The 21,416-nt window shown below is 37.4% G+C and overlaps 1 non-coding gene across 1 annotated transcript; it reads left to right on the forward strand.

Annotated features, from left to right (window-relative positions):
* Positions 1-13,446: 13,446 nt before the first annotated feature.
* Positions 13,447-13,553, forward strand: LOC141722182 (small nucleolar RNA R71). Its single transcript, XR_012575207.1, has one exon. It is a non-coding gene; the product is annotated as a small nucleolar RNA R71 (small nucleolar RNA).
* The last annotated feature ends 7,863 nt before the right edge of the window (positions 13,554-21,416 follow it).

Raw genomic sequence — 21,416 nt, forward strand, 5'->3', positions numbered from 1 at the left:
TTTTTATAAAGATTATTCTTTATGGGAATATTATTTAAATAATAATATTCAGTCATTTTCTAAATATTCTGGGGACTGATTTACTTCATTAAATCAGCTTTACTCCAAACACTCTATAAAGTGTTTTCGAGTCTTCAAAATGATTTTTAAAGTCAGAGCGGATTCCAAAACTCATTTTTATATTTAAGATCTTCCTTTTTAAGGGGATTTAAATACTCGCTCAAAACCTGGGGAATCTGGCTCTGTGGTGTATTTTATATTCGCAACGAGGTTGCAGTTTTGGTAAATGAATTGATTACTTGCCCAACGTTCGGGAAGTAAGCCCATCTAATTGAGTCGGCATAAGCGACAGGCCGGGGTACGGTCTATGAAAGTGTAAGTGGCTGGGTGGCAGTCCATCAACGCGTGAGGGGCCGGGTAACGGTCTAGCGCGAGGTCCTAATGCGGCCAGGGTGATGACCGGTGAGGAATTCATCCATCTACAGTAGAAAAGGTTACTTATTGGTATCTTTGCCTGATCAGCAAGATATCTGGTTTATGCCAAAATTCTTTTCCTTTCCAAAATTCATTGGATGTTTCAAACTCTGTTCATACTTTACATAACAGAGGTTCCAGGAAATGTTTAAGAGATATATATATGTGGATATATATATATCGGGACTAAATAAAGTATCTCGTAACTTTATTTCATTCAATAATATTTCAAAGATTGAATCTATTCAAATCTTGTCTTGTAGTCTCATCTATGTGATGAACTTTTGAAACTGATTATAACTTGAACGGTGGTAGTTCAAGTAGTATTGGGAAAGATATAAGTATATTGGGGTATTTGGTAACCTCATCTTTTAAACTTATATCTAATTAATAATTGTCTTATGAATGACAAAGATTTTCAGAAAAACGTTGAGACAAGGTTAGATATATGAGATCACCTTGCAACGATATTTTTTTATACAGTTATACACTGGGACTTTGTGTATATTATGCATGGAAGAGGACTTCCAATATTTTGAAAAGTATATATGTATATATACTGAATATTTTGCGACTTCATCGCATTAAGATATCAAACTTGGTTCATTTCTTTTGACCAAGACTTTCATGAGTATTATGAGTAGGCTCATATATTGTAAATCATTATACATATTATTTTGGTGGGCTTGCTGCTCACCCTTGCTTTATTTCTTCATCACACAACAACAGTTACGAAAGATGGCCAGACTCCAGCAGACCCAGCGCAAGCGCGTGGGAAGCGTCCCGCGTCTTCCCGTTGATGTTGTAGCTGCTATAGCTGCAGAGGTAGATCTATTGTAGATCAGACCATCTACTTTTGAGAATCAATTATGTATAATTATAACTTGTGGCAGATAATGGCAATTAACTGTAAATTTATCAAGTAATCATTTTGGGTTGTAATAACTTTTAAATTATGGATTCAAAGACTTGTACTTATTTAAATTTCATCTCTGAGACTATAACGGGTTATGGTGTGTGTTAGTGTGGGGTCACAGCATAAGGTTATTTATTATTAATTAAGTGAAGTGATATTGTGGAAAGAAAGACCGTGACGACCCGGATCCCCGACCCCGGATCTGGGGGTGTTACAGTTCCTTAGAACCGATTGAAGCAAATGTTTGGTTAAAGCAAATAGAGAAGTCATTTGCCTTAGTGAAAGTGAAGGAAGAACAGAAGGTAGAGTTTGCAAGTTATTACTTGAAGAATGAGGCCACCTATTGGTGGGAGACTGTGAAGACATTGGAAGGTACAAATGTTATTACTTGGGAAAGGTTTAAGGAATTGTTTTTAGAAAAATATTTTCCCCAGTTTGCGCAGGATCAGATGGAGCTGAAGTTTTTAGAGTTAAAGCAAGGAAATATGCCGGTGGCGGATTATGAAAGTAAGTTCGAAGAGTTGTCAATGTATGTGCCGTTATATGTGCATACTGACAAGAAGAAGGCTAAGAGATTCTCGCAAGGTCTGAATCCATGGATCAGAGGAAAGGTAGCCATTTTTGAGTTGGATAACTATGCAGGAGTTGTACAGAAGGCCATGATTGCAGAGACAGAGAGTGAGATGTCACAGAAGGAAAAAAAAAGTAAGAAGAGAAAGTCCGAAGGGAATGAAGATCAGTCACAACCAGGGAAGTTTCCAAATTTTAAGAAGGGCAAGTTTCAGCCAGGGAGAAACTTTAACTTCAGAAGGCAAAATGCAGGCGACGGAGGCCAAGGCAATCGTCCAACCAATGTGAATCAGCCGAATCAGTTAAGGTTAACTTTTCCAGATTGTCAGGTATGCGGGAAGAAATAGTGTAATAAGTTGAATGTAGTTTGTTTCAAGTGCAATCAGAAAGGGCACTATTCGAGGGAGTGCCGAAATCAGCCAGCGAGAGAGCCAGCAAACAAGGATCAACCTATCCGGATTCCAGCAGTTAAGGTTCCAACTATTGGATTTACGTGCTTCAAATGTTGAAAGCCAGGACATATAGCCAGGGATTGCAAGATACCAGCCCCAGTCACTAATGCATTGAGGATTATGAGATCTACCCCAGCAGTGAATGAGACTCCAAGAGCTAGAGTTTTTGATATGTGTGAAGGACGCTATCCATGATACTGATGTCGTGGCAGGTACGCTTAATGTGAATTCTTTATGTCCCAAAGTGTTAATAGATTCGGGAGCAACTCGATCGTTTGTTTCTCAAGATTTTGTCAGTAAGTTAAATTGTGTAGTTGAGTATCTAAATGAAATAATGACTGTGGAATTAGCAAATCAAGAACGTGTATCTGTTAATCAAGTTTGTGTGAATTATGAGATTGAGATTTCCGGTAGTAAGTTTTATGCAGATTTGATACCATTTAAGTTAGGAGAATTTGACGTTATCTTAGGAATGGATTGGTTATCTAAGCACGATGCCCAAATAGATTGTCGCAATAAGAAGGTAATGGTGAAGACGCCAGACGAAAGGATAATAACGTTCAAGGGCCAGAAGCAAGCAAAGAAGTTCTTAACAATGATTCAAGCCAAGAAGTTACTATGACAAGGATGCGAGCATTTTGTTGCATATGTGATTGATAGAAGTCAAGCAAAACTTGAAGATATTCCAGTAGTTAATGAATTTCCAGACGTGTTTCCCGATGAGTTACCAGGACTTCCTCCAGATAGAGAAATTGAATTTGCGATTGACTTAGCACCTGGAACTGTTCAAGTATCCAAGGCCCCGTATAAAATGGCGCCCGTTGAGATGAAGGAACTAGCGAAGCAATTGCAAGAGTTAGTAGAAAAAGGAGTAATCAGACCCAGTGTATCCCCGTGGGGTGCACCGGTATTGTTTGTCAAGAAGAAAGATGGGAGCATGAGACTGTGCATCGACTATCAGGAGCTCAACAAGCTTACAATCATGAACAAGTATCCGTTACCCATAATTGATGATTTGTTTGACCAATTGAAGGGAGCCAAGTACTTCTCCAAGATCGACTTAAATCGGGATATCATCAACTAAAGATTAAGCCAGAAGATATACCAAAGACAGCTTCCAGGACGAGGTATGGACATTATGAATTTTTAGTGATGTCTTTTGGATTGACCAATGCCCCGGCAGCGTTTATGGATCTGATGAACAGAATTTTCAAGGAATATTTGGACAAGTTTGTTATTGTGTTTATAGACGATATTTTGATTTATTCAAAGACTAAAGAGGACCATACAGAACATTTGAGAACAACTTTGGAGATTTTAAGAAAGAAGAAGTTATACGCTAAATTCTCGAAGTGTAAGTTTTGGTTACAGGAAGTTCAGTTTTTAGGACATATAGTTAGTAATGAAGGGATCAAAGTGGACCCAACAAAGATTGAAGCAATTACAAATTGGGAAAGACCGAGAACATCAATAGAGGTAAGAAGTTTCTTAGGATTAGCGGGATATTATCGTCGATTCGTTCAAAATTTCTCAAGGATTGCAACACCATTAACAAAGCTTACACGGAAGAATGAAAAGTTTATATGGAACGATAAATGCAAAGAAAGTTTTCAGGAATTGAAGCAAAGATTAATCACGGCACCTGTTTTGTCACTTCCCGACGATCAAGGAAATTTCATAATTTATAGCGATGCTTCTCATAAAGGACTCGGGTGTGTTCTGATGCAGCACGATAAGGTGATTGCGTATGCGTCAAGACAACTGAAACCACATGAACAGAAATATCCTACTCATGATTTGAAGCTAGCAGCCATAGTTTTCTCTTTGAAAATTTGGAGACATTATCTATATGGAGAAAATGCGAGATTTACACGGATCACAAAAGTTTGAAATATATATTCACACAAAAGGAGCTTAATATGAGACAGAGGAGATAGTTGGAATTGATTAAAGATTAAGACTGCAGGATTAACTACCATCCAGGTAAAGTAAACGTTATAGCGGACGCGTTGAGTCAGAAAGAAAAGTTAAATGTGTTATCAGTACCCGAAGAAATATATAAGGAATTTCAGAAACTGGAATTGGAGATTAGAGTTTGCATGCCTGATGAAGCAAAAATGTATAGTATGACTTTCCAGCCGGAGTTGTTAGAGAAGATAAAGAAGTGTCAAGAAGAAGTAATGAATCAAGACATAAATCGTTTGGTAGGTGAAGAATTGTTCACACAAAAGGGCGATCAAGGTATTCTTAGGTTTTCTTCTAGAATTTGGATTCCACCAGTAACGGAGTTAAAGAATGAAATGTTACAGGAAGCTCATAGTTCAAGGTATTCAATCCATCCAGGGAGTACCAAAATGTATAGAGATTTAAAGGAAAATTATTGGTGGCCAGATATGAAGAGGGAAATTGTGGAATGGGTTAGCAGATGTTATACATGTCAGAGAGTTAAAGCAGAGCATCAGAGACCAAGTGGATTGCTACAGCCATTGGAGATTCTAGAGTGAAAGTGGGAGCATATTTTCATGGATTTCATAGTTGGATTACCAAGGACAAAGGCTAATCATGATGCCATCTGGGTTATAGTGGATAGACTTACCAAGTCAGCTCATTTTCTGCCTATAAATGAAAGATTTTCACTCGACAAGTTAGTCCATATGTACTTGAAAGAAATCGTAGTTCGTCATGGAGTTCCTGTGTCTATCGTATCCGATCGAGATCCAAGATTTAATTCAAGATTTTGGAAGAGTTTTCAAGAATGTCTGGGAACGAGACTGAATATGAGTACAGCTTACCATCCATAAATGGACGGCCAGAGTGAAAGAACGATCCAAACAATCGAAGACATGTTACGTGTTTGTGCAATTGATTTCAAAGGAAGTTGGGACAAGCATTTACCCCTCATAGAATTTGGTTACAATAACAGTTATCACGCCAGTATTGGGATGCCACCCTATGCAGCTCTTTACGGACGCAAATGCAGATCTCCAGTGTATTGGGACGAGGTAGGAGAACGCAAAATACTTGGACCTGAATTATTACAGCAGACAAAGGAAGTTGTTGAAGTTATCCAGAAGAGATTGATAGCAGCACAAGACCGTCAAAGGAAATATGCAGATCAATCAAGGAAAGACATGGAATTCGAAGAAGGGAATTTGGTATTACTAAAAGTATCACCGTGGAAGGGATTAACGAGATTTAAAAAGAAAGGAAAGCTGAACCCAAGATATGTCGGACCTTTTGAGATTTTAAAGCGCATCGGCAAAGTAGCTTACGAGTTGGCATTACCTCCGCACATGGAGCACATTCATAATGTTTTTCATGTATCGATGCTTAAGAAGTATAATCCAGACTCCAGGCATGTAATAGAATATGAGCCAATAGAGCTTCAGGCAGTTTTGTCATATGTAGAGAGTCCGATAGAAATTCTAGAGGAAAGAGAGAAAATATTGAGAAATAAAGTGGTAAAGTTAGTAAGAGTATTGTGGAGAAACCCAAGGGTTGAAGAGTCAACCTGGGAGCTAGAAAGTGATATGAAAGAAAAGTACCCTCATTTGTTTTCTTAGGAGATTCCGAGGACAGAATCCTTTTAAGGGGGAAGGATGTAATATCCGGGATATATCGTGTAATTATTTTTACTAATAGATAATTATTATGTATGTTCAGTATCTATTCTGTGAATTATTTGTTAAGTGTTATATGTGTTTGGACGTTTAAAAATAATATTAATTGAGTATTTTAATTTTTATATGTCCAAAATAAAATATAGATAATTGTCATATCTTCCTAATTATTTTTATGTTGATTTATGATTTTATAGGAAATATATGGATTTTATAAAATATTTTTCCGAGTATTTAAAAACTATTTTATACAATCGCAAACCAACCGACGTCATCTGTTTTTACATTTTTATAACCCGAAACTCTTCTGAGAACTCCTTCCTAACCTAATTGCAATATTTCGAGCATTTTCCATGTTTCGACTTTTTCGATCCGGCATACGGTTTGTCCTGCGCGGGTCCCGACGCAACATTTTCGATACATTATTCGTTTCGGTAAATCAATAAAACTCATACTTTCGATACACGGGATCTTTTTATTAAACTATCACAATTATCACCTCGTAATACGTGTAAGCAGGCGTTGAGACCAAGACCGCAGTACAAATTGTACTGGTTTGGATAATTATCCCGAAAACCGGTACCGTTTGGATCAATTTTTATAAATAAACGTACCATTTTATATCCGAAATGATCCAACGGGAAACTAATTTTACGTAATTATAAATAGCCTTTACCGTATTTTATTCCGTATCAAAAATCATTTGCAGACAGTAATTATATAATTTTCACGAGAAAATTCATATATTCATAAACCTTTCTGAGAATCAAACCAACAATCGGAGGTGTTACCGGAATCCGTTTGGAAAGCTCGAGTACTCAAAACGAAGGTCTTGAGGTGTACTATCAGAATCTGTGTTCCATATCACTGCAGAATCAAAGGTTTATTTTCTATAAATTTGTTTATTTTCGAATTATTTTGATTAAAAATATGAATTTTTGTTTGGATGATTGTTTGGATGATTTGATGCTTGCATGTTGTAGAACTTGTTTTCCTGATGATTTTCCTATGTCATATGACTAATTTGGAGTTCAATAACATGTTCAAAAGTGAGTTTAATCTTCAAATTTTGAAATTTGGATTTATAACCCGTATGAATGTTCTTAATTGAAATTTAGGGCTTTTTGATCAAGGGGTTATTAGTTGTTTTATTATAGTGGGTTGTGTTCCTTATAAAATTTGCAATCGATTGGTATATAGCTCGTTAGCAGAGGATGTCGGAATCGAAGGGAGTCTTGTTTTGAAGTTTTCATCGGGTCACCAGAAACCGGTGAAGTTCTTGGCCATTTTCCGGCCAGGTCTGGGGTTATTAGGATAAAATGATTATTGGGATGTGTTTCTCATGAATTATAGATGATATCTGGAGCTCCTGAAGGTGTGACGATTCCGGGAACGCCATCTTCCGCGAACCCCGATCGTTTTCCGGCGAGCCCTGTAAAATTTGCAGTTTGGTACCTAAACTTTTAGGGACGATACAGTTTAGTCCTTGAAGATTCTGGAAAGTTGCAAAAATAGAATTCCTGTTTTAAAATTATTTAAAAATCATATTTTCTATTTATTTTAATTATAAAAATCCGTTTTTAATTTCTGAAAATTCCAAAAATTATTATTTTAATTTCAAAAATTATTTTTAATTCAAAAATAAATTTGAATTAATTAGTTAATTAATTGTAGTTAATATTTAATGAAAATTAATTGATTAATTGATTTATTGAATTATTAATTGATTTTAATTAATTATTTAATTAGATTTAATTATTTAATAATAATTTAAAAATTCTGAAAAATAGATTCGAGTTTTAAAATATTATTTTAAATTATTTTAAAAGCTCGATAATTATTATAAAATTGTTTTGAAGCCAGATTTGGCCAACCGAACCCTGTTTATTACTTTGAAATTGATCCAACGACCCGTTTCAATTCCAAAAAATGTTTTAAAAATCATTTTAAATACCCAAAAGCCTGTTTATGACTCGGGGCTTCTTTATAAATGATATATCATTGATTGTTTGATGTGTTATGTGCTATATGTGACTTGTTGGTTAACTATCGGTCTATATGTTCGGTGTTTACTTGTTTATAGCGTAACTTTCAATTCGTTAATCGGATTTGGGTAAAACGAAGGGTAGATAGAAGTGTATGTCGAATAGAATCGTATGAGTTGAGTATTGATAGATACTTATGTTATATGAGCAGAAGAGGAAAGGCTTAGGAAAGGGAAACAGATAGTCGAGGAATAGACGGTTGTAATTGGAAGTTAATGCAGTATAGCAAGCTAGTACCAGGAAAGTTTTCTGAACTTTCTCGAGATATATTGTAGTTGATTGATAGTCCTATTTTATATTGCAAGTGCTTTGAAGCACTGAACCCTAAACCCTGATTTCAGTTATTGATCTTGAGCCGTAAACCTCATTCTTTCTAAACCATTGATTGTTGTACACCCAGATACGAACCACAAATATACGATACTACTCCACAAATACATACAAACTAAATACCAAACACTGAATCAAATTACGTACATACTCAAACCATTGTACCTTATGATTTGAAAGACCAATTCCTGGTAACCCTGAAATATTAATTCCTTTGTTATCTAATTCTTTCATTACCTAACAGCCAAGCTTTGAAATTGCCATATTGATCCTTTGTGAAGGTTGAAACCATTTCATTATCGAACATCCAATGTTGTTTATGATTCTGTTTATTGCTTTACATTGTTTATTCTGTTATTATGTTAGAATTGGATTGTTTTATAAAATTGTGGACCAGATTCGTGGTCAGACCATATAAATGGTCAAGTTAGGCCAATGTGTGCCTTGGATCCAGTAGTTAGAGCAGTGATGTGTGCTTTGCTCGGGGTTAGTGCATGACTGATCAGCAGCCTAACCTTGGTTTTTAAAATGAAAATATAATATCCAATTCTAAATCATAATTTATTGTTCACTTGATATCATAACCCTTTTCACTTGATGATCATTATTCTCAGTTTTGTCATTGTGACTTGCTGAGCTAGTTAGCTTATATGTGCGATGTTGTTTATGTTCTTTTCCAGTTAAGAAGGAACCAGTTGGTAGCGAGGATCCCCAGTCCAGCGCGAGAGCTAGAGGTTCAGGTTGATCGAGTTAAGCTAGTAGGCATCTTTTGAGATAATTTATGTTTGTAAAAGTTTTTAATAATGCTTAATACTCAGTTCTGAGTTTGAATAGTTGGGATTTGGACGGTTTGTAATATAAGTGTGTGTGTGGCTTGTGTGCAAACTTTAACCTGTTGCGGTCCGTGGTAGTTGGTAAGTAGGGTCACTGCATATCATCATTATCTTTATTATTGTTATAAGCAGGTTATAAATGAGGTGCGTGTGTGTGTGGACCCCAAACTTCTGACCCGGGTTTGGAGGGTGCCACACCAAACCTTGTAAAAATCTGTTTATGAAGAAAATTCAACACTACCTTTGCATCATTTATCGGTAGAGCCTTGACTTCTACCCATTTTGAGACATAATCGACTGCCAGCAAGATGTACTGATTATTGCAGGATGAGACAAATGGTCCCATGAAATCGATTCCCCAAACATCAAAGACCTCGACTTCAAGCATCACATTTAATGGCATCTCATCCTTCCTCGTAAGATTCTCCACTCTTTGGCAACGATCACATCTTAAAACGAACTAATGTGCATCCTTAAACAAAGTAGGCCAAAAAAAACCTGCTTGCAGAATACGAGCTGCTGTCTTTTTACCACCATAATGTCCACCATAAATTGTGGAATGGCAGTCTCATAATATCTCCTCCGTCTCACAGAATGGGATACATCTCCTGATGATCTGATCAGCTCCTTGTCTAAAAAAATACGGTTCATCCCATATGTACCACTTCACCTCATGCAGAAAGTTCTTCTTTTGAGCTGTATTCATATCAGGAGGCATTATATTATTGACAAGATAGTTCACAATATCTGCGAACCATGGCTCTTCCTCTTAAACTGCGAACAACTGCTCATCCGGAAAAGATTCGTTGATCAATGTCTTATCATGTGAAGTAGAATCGGGATTCTCCAATCTAGAGAGATGGTCAGCTACTTGATTCTCAGTACCTTTTCGATCCTTGATCTCTAACTCAAATTCCTGTAGCAAGAGCACCCAACGAATAAGTCTAGGCTTTGAATCCTTCTTTGAAACCAAATAGCGAATGACAGTATGATCAGTGAATACTGTCACCTTTGTCCCAAGCAGATAAGATCAAAATTTTTCAAAACGAAAGACTATAGCCAAGAGCTCCTTCTCAGTAGTGGTGTAGTTCATTTGAGCTCCATTTAGAGTCTTACTGGCATAGTAGACCACATGAAAAAGATTATTCTTGCGCTGCCCAAGAACTGCTCCCACCGCATAATCACTCGCATCACACATCATCTCAAAAGGCTCTGTCCAATCAGGTGCCGTAACAACTGGTGCAGTTATCAAACTCTTCTTGAGAGTCTCGAATGCCGCCAAACATTCATCATCAAATTTGAAAGACACATCCTTCTCGAGCAAGTTGCACAACGGCTTAGATATCTTCGAGAAGTCCTTAATGAATTGCAGATAAAAACCCGCATGACCAAGAAAATACGGATTCCTTTCATAAAAATAGGTGGTGGAAGATTTTCAATGACTCCCAACTTGGCTTTGTCCACCTCAAGACCCTTGCTAGAGACCTTATGCCCGAGAATAATGCCTTCATGCACCATAAAGTGACATTTTTCCCAATTGATCACCAAATTAGTTTCCACAGTCCTTTTGAGCACCGCATGAAGATTATTCAAACATTCATCATACGAATGTCCAAAAACGGAGAAGTCGTCCATAAACACTTCGACATTATTTCTAATCATATCAGAGTATATAGCCATCATATATCTCTGAAAAGTGGCAGGTGCGCCACATAAGACAAATGAAAATCTGCGAAAAGCAAACGTTCCAAATGGATAAGTGAAGGTAGTCTTTTCTTGATCCTCTGGTGTAATGCAAATCTGATTATACCCCGAATAGCTATCCAGAAAACAATAATACTCATGACCAGCCAACCTGTCAAGCATCTGGTCAATAAATGGAAGAGGGAAGTGATCCTTTCTCGTGGCCTTGTTCAACTTTCTGTAATCCATGCATACCCTCCATCTTGTGACTGTTCGAGTGGGGATGAGCTCGTTCTTCTCATTTGCTACAACAGTTATACCTCCTTTCTTAGGTACACATTGCACGGGGCTCACCCAAGAACTGTCAAAAATAGGATATTTGATTCATGCATCTAGCCACTTCAGAATTTCTTTCTTCACAACTTCTTTCATGATAGGATTAAGTCGTCGCTGTTGCTCAACAGTCGGCTTACTACCTTCCTCTAGCAGAATTTTATGCATGCAGTACGAAGGGCTGATCCCTTTGATATTTTTTATAGTCCATCCGAGAGCTGATTTGAATTCTCTCAAGATCCTCAAAAGCTTGTCCTCCTCACTACCTGAAAGATCAGATGCAATAATAACAGGCAAAGTAGATGTATCACCTAAAAAGCATACCTCAAGTGTCCAGGAAATGGTTTAAGCTCCAAAGTAGGTGCTTCCTCAATAGATGGTTTGAGCTTTCCTTCAGCATTCTTGAGATCTGAAGTACCAAGAGATTAAAATGGCATATCTAGCTTTTGCCTCCAAGGAGAAGCATTTAGATATTGTAGTTGCTCATTGCCATCCTCATCATCACTGTCAAACTCCCCCACTAAGGCTTTCTCTAATGCATTAGACATTAGCATATGATCAAGTTCTGAAGTTACCGCAGAATCAATCAAATCCACTTTTAAGCATTCCTCGTCTTCTGTAGGGAATTTCATCACCTTGAATACATTGAATGTCACATCTTGATCCTGCACCCTCATAGTAAGTTCACCTTTCTGCACATCTATCAAGGTACGACCTGTAGCCAAGAAAGGTCTTCCCAAGATTATGGGGATCTTCTTATCTTCCTCGAAATCCAAAATGACAAAGTCTGCAGGGAAGAAGAGCTTATCCACCTTTACCAACACGTCCTCCACTATGCCTCGTGGATATGCGATAGAACGATCAGCCAATTGTAGAGACATGTAGGTGGGCTTTGGATCAGGCAAATTCAACTTTTTGAAGATAGACAATGGCATCAGATTGATGCTTGCTCCCAAATCAAACAGGCATTTGTCAAAAGACAACTTGCCAATGGTGCAAGGAATGGTGAAGCTACCTGGATCTTTAAGCTTTGGAGGTAATTTTTGTTGTAGCACAACACTGCACTCTTCCGTTAGAGCAACGGTCTCAAGGTCATCCAGTTTCACCTTCCTTGAAAGAATACTCTTCATGAATTTCGCATAACTAGGCATTTGTTCCAGAGCCTCAGCAAAAGGTATGTTGATGTGAAGTTTCTTGAACACCTCCAGAAACTTACTGAACTGCTTATCCAGCTTTTGTTATTGCAATCTCTTAGGGAAATGTGGTGGAGGATAGAGCTGTTTCTCCCCTGTATTACCCTCAGGCAGAGTGTGTTCAACAGTAGTCTTCCTTGGTTCCGCCGCTTTCTCCTTTTGCTTCTCTTCTTCATCAATAACTTCAGCTTCTCCGTCTTTCGCTTTTTCAGCATCAGTAACTTTTCCAGACCTTAAGGTAATAGCTTTGACTTGATCTTTAGCTTCCTTCCTGCCTGGCACTTCAATATCACTGGAAAGTATGCCAGGTTGATGATTGAGCACTGCATTGGCTATTTGACCGATTTGATTTTCCAAGGTCTTGATAGAAACAGCCTGACTTTTGCACAACAGCTTGAGTTCCTCGATATCAACAGTAGATGGTGGAGAAGCACCTCCTTGTTGAGGATATGATTGCCTTTGAGCATAATGTTGTGGTTGCTGGAATCCAGGTGGATTAAACTGTTTACTTACACCTTGTTGATATGGTTGCTGAATAGCATTCTGAGTATTGCTCTAGCTGAAATTGGGATGATTTCTGTTGTTAGGATGATAAGTTGCTGGCACAGGCTGTTGCGGTCGCTGATAATTATTCACATACTGAACAGATTCATTAACAAGAGAACACTGATCCGTAGCATGAGAACCTGCATAAAGCTCACAGACCATAGCTATCTGATTGACTCCATAGGTGGCTAAAGAATCGACCTTCAAAGACAGCGCTTGGAGCTGCGCTGCAATAGCTGGAGCTGCATCAACTTCCAAAATACCTGCTACCTTCCCAGGCATCATCCTTTGAGTTGCCTTTCGATGCTCATTTGCAGCCATAGTTTCAATAAGATTATAAGCCTCAGTATAGCTTTTAGCCCACAAGGCATCTCCAGCTGCTGCATCGAGCATGGGCCGAGATTGGGCCCCCAAACTATTATAGAAACCAGTGATCACCATCCAGTCAGGCATACCATGATGTGGACACTTTCTCAACATCTCCTTGTAGCGCTCCCAAGCTTCACACATAGATTCTATTGGTTGCTGCGCAAATTGAGTAAGAGCACTCCTCATAGCTGCAGTCTTCGCCATTGGATAGAACTTCACCAGAAACTTTTACGCAAGATCTTGCCAAGTAGTGATGGATCCAGCTGGTTCCGAATGTAACCAGTCCTTAGCTTTACCCCTTAGAGAGAATGGGAAAAGCCTCAGCTTGATAGCCTCATAAGTCACACCATTATATTTAAAAGTACTATAGATCTTGACAAAATTCCTAATGTGCATGTTGGGGTATTCAGTCACAGCACCTCCGAAAGAAACAGAATTGTGCACCATCTGAATAGTGCCCAACTTGATTTCAAAAGAGTTGGCCTGAATAGCCTGATGAAGGATGCTTGACTAAATGTCATCAATTTTAGGTTGAGAAAAGTTCATAAGAGCTGGATCTGCCGGAACTATACGATCACCCATGATTACTGGTTCTTTCTGCTCACTCTCTTTATCCGAATCTTCAAAATCTATCTTCTCCGGAATATCAAGAACTGAGTCTATCTCCTTAGCCGTATCTAAAGTCCTCTTGCGAGTACGAGAACGTGTTTGCATAAACGCTCGCTAAAGTACCTGAAACACAACTGGAAACAATAAGTAACACATCTTAATCAATGAGTCCTAACGACAACTGATGGTAAGTACATAAACTAAACAAATACGCCGAGTCCCCGGCAGCGGCGCCAAAAACTTGTTAGCTACAAAACACGCGCTAATAATTCACGCAAGTATACGCGTTTGTAAGTAATATAGAATAATTTCTAGTTCGTTCCCACAAAGACTCAGACTAATTATGTTCAATTAACACTTACTCACCAATGTATGATTACTTCTCAATGTCAAGACAATAACATGTAGAATTGATTAACTAATTATTAAGTATAATTACTACGAGAATCAAACACTTAATTGACACTTGAATTAACAAAATTAAACACACATGAGATCATAACTTCATTACTACTTCCTTCAATAGTTATTGTTATTACCCTTAGCATGTAACGGTGATGATATTAATCGAACAACACGAAACTGATAAAAGCCAACTTTCGTTGTACTAATACCATTATACCAAACATCCACAATTATGATAGAAGTTGAATAGGCATCAATTATGTTGAGACCCTATATGTCTACAGAATTTGACAATATAACGATTTAAGCGCAAGTTATTCCTTATGATTACACAGGGCAAGTAAAACGGTTAGAGTTACCCACTAATCATGCATACACATACATGAACCTATGCTAGCATGGCAAGTTCTAAACCTTAAGATCCACTGTCGCTTCACAAGAGATTAACACCCTATCTTATATGTTCACGATGCATATAAGACGAATAAGCATAACTGATACTAGATATCATACAATCATCACACACTAAGGTATTAAACAACTAACTAAAGAATTCCATAGTAAATCCGTTACAACCCCATGATCACGATTAGCCCATGATTGAACTCATCGTCACCATGGGTTCATATGAAAACATGATAATAAAACACAAGAATAACTAATAAAACTACTTATTAAAACCAGAGTACGTCACAAGAGTAATAAGGTTCAAAGTAAAGAAAAGTAGCATCCACTGATACAACAAATAAAAAATCACAAGAAAACTATGCTTTCTCTTCTTCGCTGTGATGTGCTAAAACGGTCTTCTTCCTTCTCTCCTTGCTCCTTTCTTGATACCACGATTCTCTCTACGTGAAACTTCTCTGAAAACTACTTATATAGAAGCCCCACAAGTCCCATCTATCTCAGAAGTCGAAAGTCTAACAGAATCAGGAGTCTAAAAATCAGTATCTTATTTTACAACCCTAAGCGGCCGCCCAGCAATCCTGAGCGGGCGCCCAGCTTCCTGAGCGGCCGCCCAGCCAGGCTGAGCGGGCGCCCAGCACCTCACTGGAAAATTTATTAATTTGCTCCCATTTTCTGCTGCGTTCTGCTCCTAACTTCCCACTCGCAATGCCAAGCACATACTTAGGCTTATTCCTGATGAAATCTCCCCTCAAACACAAGTAATACCCTGAAATATACAAACACTAGAAAAACGCATCAAATACACAAAATACTTGATTTCAAGCCATCAATTCAAGCCATTATAAGACATTCTAAGTGGTATAAAATGCCACTTATCAAAAAGCTGATGAGTTATTATCAAATTTTGATTTCAAGACACAGCTCAAGATCACTGCTCTCTCTACCAAGCATCTTCAAGGTCTACACTGTGCAACTCAAGAGAAGGTTGAAAAACTTCTGGAAAAGGCTAAAAAACTAGATAAGGAAACCAAGCTTGATAAAAAGAGGTTTATCAGACCTATTTCTGAGAAAGTAGAAGCAATTGAGAATACTCAAGAGAAGCAACAGGCCCAAATTTCTGAGGTTCTAGCAAACCAAGATTCTCAACAGGATCAATTGAATGAAATTCAAACTTCAGTAGAACTTCTTCTCTCACTCCTATTATCAGATGTTGCCAAAAAGGGGGTGAAGATAGTTAAGTTCAAATGCTCAGAAGATCAAATACTGAAGAAGACAAATGATGAAACTGATGACCAGGGAAACCCTAGTCAGGGTAGAGGTCAAGCTCAGAGTAAAGAAAGCAGCAAAGTGAAACTAAACTCTAATGCAAGCAAATATTTTACTTAAAAGAAGACAAGTTCTGAAGCTGCTTAAACTAAAAATCTGATAGCAAGTACTGAAATTCAAAATCTGAGATCAAGTTCTGATGAGCAAAGTCTGACAAAGACTGATGTTCTGATACAATGTGGAAGTCAAGATTCTCAAAAGTTCATGCAAACTCTGAAGCTCAAGGGAAAGCAGACTACTATCTATCACAAGGATCCCAAGATTCAGACACTTGATGAAGATATTGCTAGAAGATTGTTTTAGAAACATAATCCAGGAATGGATTTAGATAATCTCAAGGAGGAAGAAGCTAGATTTAAAGCTGAAAAGACAAATTTAAAGACAAAAGCTTTTGTTGCAAAGAAACATCCAAGGCCTAAGGAAAAAGGCATTGTGATCAAAGAAAAGACAAGTTCCGAGGCATCAAAGCCCAAAACAAGATCACAATCTGAGATTGATCTTAAATGGAAAGGAAAGGAAGAGGTTGATGAACCTACAAAGTTTCAAAAGAGGAAAATATCTTCAGTTGTGATAGATCCTGTCTATCAAGCTACAATTCATGATGATGATGCTCTGACTGAAGAAGATGTTCAAACTCTGAAAAGAAAGAAGATTTCTGAAGAATCAAAGACAACCTCTGACAAAGCTCAAGTTGTTCAGAGTGAAGAACATCAAGAAAAAGCAAAAGCAGCAAGTTCTGATAAAGTCAAGAAGTCAACTTCTGACATTGTTCAAGTTGATTTAGACAAAATGGAAGTAGCTGATAAAAAGAAACTTCTGTGGAAAAATGTCAAACCATCAGATCCAAAGAAAAGCCAATTGTTGTCTGATTTCCCAATTGTTGTCTGATTTCATGTCTATTGGGTTAAATGTTAGAGAACCAAGAGACAGGGTTGGACTAGGTTCCGATGAAGCTAAAATCAAAACAGGACTTGAAGTTGCTACAAGAGGTCCATTTTTACTAACTGACAAACCTCTTGAAGATGTTACTCAGAAACACCTTAACAAGGTTATCTCTGTTCAAGTGGTACTGGATGCTCATGATAAACACAACATCAAAGAAAATCTTATTCTATTTCTTGAAGATGGAAGGATATATCAGATGTTAGAATCAGATGTACTGAACAAAACTCTGAAAGAACTTCAATTCTTTCATTACCTTTTAGAAGTAAAGTCTAATATTACCAGGAGATGGTCAAACTTCATACTGAAGACCATTAGAGATAAAGCAAGAATTTCTAGTTCAAGATTTACATAATTCATTCCATGTATGTTGAAGATGATGGAAGTGAAATTCCTATGAAGAAGGATTCTGCTAAGCTTGAGGTTATATTGAAAGAGAAATGTCTATGCTACAATGAAGACTCTTCTCATCCTAGGGTAATAAGACTGGATAATGGTTTAGAAAGAAACCGTATCTCTGCTATAAGGACTGCAATCTATCAGATTGGGAGTCAGAATGAAGAGATGAAGCAAGTCAAGACTACACTCTCTCAGGTCCTGAGGATTAAAGAAGAAAAGCTGATATCACACTTTGTTAAGAATTATTATGGATTCAGATTGACTAAGTGAGATTGGTAAAAGCTACAAGGATTGTAAGTTATAGTTAGTTATTCAGTTAAATTCTTTATGTATTTGAACTTAAATGTTTTTAACATCATCAAATCTATTAACTTGTATATTTTGCATAATTTACAAGTTGGGGGAGATTGTTAGATATATTTGAGATGTCATGTCCAATATGTTTCATGTTTAGTTTTGAGATCTTAATAAATAGGAAATATCAGGACTTACTGAAATCAGTACTTACTGGAAGTCAGAACTTCATATCAGGACTTAAGGTCATATCAGAACTTAAGTACGGGAGGAATTACAATTAAGGAAGGAAGTTGATTAACAGTAGAAGATCGTGACTAAAACAAAAGAAGATATGCATGGAAAGAATTAGAAGACTGGAAGACTTGTATAAGATATCTGATTGATATATTTTAGGAGACGGAATTATATTTCATATCAATTAGAAGTTATCTTGTAACTGTGTAGTATATAAACACAGACATAGGTTTACACTATATGTGTTATCATTATCGAGATATATTATTCATTGTAACCTAGCAGCTCTTAGTGATATTTGTTCATCACTGAGAGAGAACAGTTCCATTGTAATAGAATTTATTATATTGAATATATCTATTCACTATTACTTGTGTTTAAGATCAATTTGATTATAATAACACTGTATTCAACCCCCTTCTACAGTGTTATGTGACCTAACATATCTTCGAACTCTCTTCACATATGTCGTAAGTAGTTATGTTCATTCTTGTTATATTGCAAGTGCTTTGAAGTACTTAACCCTAAACCCCGATCCTTATTGATCTTGAGCCGTAAGCCTGATTTCTGTAAGCCATTGATCGTTGAATTCTCTGATACGAACCCCACATATACGATACTACACAAATACATATCTACCACATACTGATTCTTGATATACCATTTCTTAACATACGAACCTTTATGCCTTGTATAACAGAAGACCGATCCTTATAACCATTGAACCCTTGGTCTTCTACTTTTTGATTCTTTCATTGGTTTGAAAGTCAATCTTACTGTTTATCTTGTTATACCTTAAGGGTACTAGGAAGATGCCTACCCATCATCAAAGCAAGCCCATGCAATCCAAAACAAGCAAAAATCCCGGGAAAACGCTATAAAAAAATCAGGATATCTATCAAAGCGCAAGTGGTTCCGCCGAACAAAGTTGACTTTCAATCAGAAAAGGAAGATTGAGCAAGGCAAAGGATTTCGTTTTGACGGAGGAAAGGAGCAGTCTTTAGTTGAGGCCCGCCTTCTCCTGACATGACAAAGAAATACCAGCAATATTGTTAGATCGGGTTTTCGCCCATTGTCCAAGATTCCCTTGGTTTTTCGATTGCTCCCGATCCATGTAATGGAAGTCCCTAAGGAAACCCCGAAAGGGCTGCCATCTGATGGGTGAATTCGAATTTTTTGGTATTTTCCGTTTCTTCGGATGATATGATGGGCCAATTGTGCCCTTTTGTGCGGCTCGACTTCAAGGAAAGATAGGATTGGGCAATTCAGCCGGTTCTGGAACCTTTTCTTCCAAAGCAAACCTCCTACGAGTCGTCCGACGGAAAAGACTTTCTCTTTTAGATTTCATTTTCCTTTCCTTCATCTTTATAGGGTTTTCCGATCGGAGATCCATGGATCACAGATGACTCGACTCCCGGAGATGTGGACGAAGGCTAGCTTTCGTGAAAAAGCATTCGATCAATCAAAGTCTGCCAAGCAAGACCGCCCTTGTCCCTTTCCTTTCTCCATTCCTTCTCGGATAATGAAAAAATAAAGTAGGAAGATACCTGCTAACTATGGGTAGGAAGCAGGTATTTGATACCCTTTTTGAGGATCTTTCTCATGACTATGACTAGGGGATTGCCCCGGTTTCTCGGCCTGGTGTTCAAACTTTGTTTGGAAGTCAGAAATGGTTTTATTCATCTCTTTTTTCAAATGGATATTTAGCATCTTTTGGTCATTTTTGATCTTTATAGCATATTCCATCAATTTATGCATCAAGTTCGAAGAAGATCTCAATCTAGAGCGAGCGCAAGAAATAACTTGCGCCAGGCCGAGTCAGAAAGGCTTATCCCAATCTTCTTTTGCCTATGTTTTGAGATAAGTGTTGTTTATAATTCATCTTATTGAATTCACATTGTTTATCATGTATTTATTATATAATTGGATTGTTTTCAAATATGGACCAGATTCGTGGTCGGACCAGATTTATGGTCATAATAGGCCAATATGTGTCTTGGATCCAGTATATAGAGCAAAGCTGGGAGCCTTGCTCGGGGTTAGTGTGTGACTGATCAGCAGCCTAACTTGGTTTTTAAAATAAAATTGAATATCCAATTCTAATCATTGTTTATTAGAAAATTTGATTCATTATATCATTTCAATTGATCATCGTTTAAATCTCAGTGTTGTCATTATGACTTGCCGAGCTAGTTAGCTCACTCTTCCAAATCCATTTATATTCTTTCCCAGTGAAAAAGGAAATTTGTGGTGGTGAAGTTCCCCAGACAAGTGTGCAAGCTAGGTTTCCAGGTTGAAATGGAATAAGCTAGTGGAAGATGTGTGGCTTAGTTTATGTTGAAAGTTTGTAATAAAGTTTTACTTCAGTTGTAAGATAAATAAATTTGGGATTTGGTACGTTGTAATAAATACGGTTGTGGCTTTTGGACATACTTTGTACTGTTGCGATTCGTGATTATGGTAAGTAGGGTCATTGTATACATATTATTTCATAAACGGGTTTATATATGGTGTGTGTGTGTGTTTGTTGTGGACCCCAAACTTCTGACCCGGGTTTGGAGGGCGTCATAGCAGCAGCCAGTATACCATCCAGATGGTAGCAGGTGAACTTCAGGGCATCGTGAAGGTACTTTAGGGGGAGCAGTGGGAAGAGACCCCTTAGCACGAGATGATAATGAGGAGACTTAGGAAGATGTTCGTTAGGCCGAACTAGGAGCCAGATTTCCTATTTCCTCTTTCCAGTTGGCTACCTTTCGAACTATGTAGTTTTTTATGTTCCTTTCAGAACTATGATGTTGTCTTTTGAATTCAGACCTTATTCGGTTATGTTGTAAAATAAACCTTATTTAAATGATCATGCACTATCGTTCTATTTCGGTTTCCCTTTCATTTTCATATCTAGAACTGTATACCACCTTTATTGCTAATAATCGAAATCTGAGTGCATGTGATCACTTTAACTTCATAATACCTTCAATTTGAAATAATTGCAATATTCATAACTATTTTGTTATACCTTTTATTGTAGAATCATGCCACCTAAAAGATGAAGCAAACCAATACAACCACAATAGATCCCAATATCCTTCGAATATTGGAAACTTTGCAACAACAAACCAATGCAATAGCTCAGCAACAACAAACTCTTCAACAATAATTTCGAATCCCAGAGAATCATGATCAACACCAATAGCAACCAGATCCACCAGTACCACCTCAACCAGTTGTGACTTTTAAAGTTTTTAGAATGTGAACCCTCCAGCTTTCCATGATACCATTGATCCAGTTGTAGCCAACACCTGGATAAGAGAAATGGAGAGATCTTTTGAGTTGGTTCAATTAGGGGAGGATCAAAAGACTATATATGCCATGTATTTTCTGAATGGGGACGTAATTTATTGGTGGGATTCAGTTAAAGCTTTAGAAGAGGTT

This window comes from Apium graveolens, chromosome 4 (assembly GCF_009905375.1).
Source record: "Apium graveolens cultivar Ventura chromosome 4, ASM990537v1, whole genome shotgun sequence".
NCBI classification, from domain to species: domain Eukaryota; kingdom Viridiplantae; phylum Streptophyta; class Magnoliopsida; order Apiales; family Apiaceae; genus Apium; species Apium graveolens.